The sequence below is a fragment of the Eurypyga helias genome, unplaced genomic scaffold, assembly GCF_000690775.1.
Source record: "Eurypyga helias isolate BGI_N326 unplaced genomic scaffold, ASM69077v1 scaffold28178, whole genome shotgun sequence".
NCBI classification, from domain to species: domain Eukaryota; kingdom Metazoa; phylum Chordata; class Aves; order Eurypygiformes; family Eurypygidae; genus Eurypyga; species Eurypyga helias.
The window spans coordinates 57,928-58,998 of NW_010269415.1; the positions used below are offsets into that span (position 1 = coordinate 57,928).

A 1,071-nucleotide genomic window follows, 5' to 3' on the forward strand; every position below is an offset into this window, starting at 1 on the left:
CTCGTGCTTCCTCCGCCCTCCGCTGCGAGCCCTGGGAAGACTCAAACGCCACATGAAGCACAGCGGCATTGTGCACAGACCCACTCCTCCCTCTCAGAGCGGCACACGAGTGGCTTAGTGCTCCAGGTCACCTCGGCCACGAGGCCACCAGACAGAAGGGGCTGGCCAGGTGAGCTGCCGGGCTTTGGCTGCCTTTGTTTAAGCAGAGGAATGTTGTGGGTGTTCGCAGAGAGGTCGGATACAGCATTTTCAGGGGGCAGGCTGGTGTGCATACCAATGCACTTCCTCCAAGCCTGTCCCTGCCAGCTACTATGGCCAGCCTGGTGAAACCAGGCAGGAGCAATTGCTCAAAACATCCCTCAAAACAGATTTTGGACCAGTTTAAAGCTCCCCCAAGGGAGCTTTAAATGCTGTTTAAACAATGTTAAGAATCTGCCTTAAATGAACCAAACCCAGCCGCCTCCAGAGGGAAGGATGGAGACGCCAGGACATTAAAACACCGTTATGGACTTTGCCATTTCCCTGGGGCTGCGCTGGAGATGTTTTCTACCTGGCATCCGCTGATGGACCTGCAAGCTCAGCTGCTCCTGCTGCCACCGAACTTGGTATTTCAGGCAATTTCACGTGCCAATGATGCCCATCGTACTGCAATTAAATTGCCATCCTCTGCTCTCATTGCCGGAAGCAGGTGGTCTTTAATCAGCCTGTGCATCACTCCGCTTTCACCGTATCTCCTCTGAGGGTAATGAGGAAATCGCCTGCTGCTTGGGGTGCCCTCCGCATGTCCCTCCTCCTCCTCGCAGAGCTGGGTGGGGGTCACCGCCCCACGGCAAAGCCAGGACGTCCGAGCAGGATAAAAGCATCCATGTGCTGCTTGCAGCCAGACCTGGGTGAGCTGCGCCACGCTGCAGGCTGGGTGGAAGCAAGCCAGAGCAGACGCCGTGCTGTTTTAATAGAGGTCCTGAGTTCATCAGGCTGTGCTCGGCACTACCACGGCCCGGTACACTGGGTCCCGAGGAGGCACGGACTCGCTCCAGGCCAGCTCTCCATCTGGCTGGAGCCGGCGTGCAC

At 57.2% G+C, this 1,071-nt stretch overlaps 1 protein-coding gene across 1 annotated transcript in view; it reads right to left on the bottom strand.

Moving 5' to 3' along the window:
* CDH23 (cadherin-related 23) overlaps window positions 1-1,071 on the bottom strand; it is a gene marked incomplete at its 5' end in the record, with an annotated part of 63,081 nt that overhangs the window by 57,899 nt on the left and 4,111 nt on the right.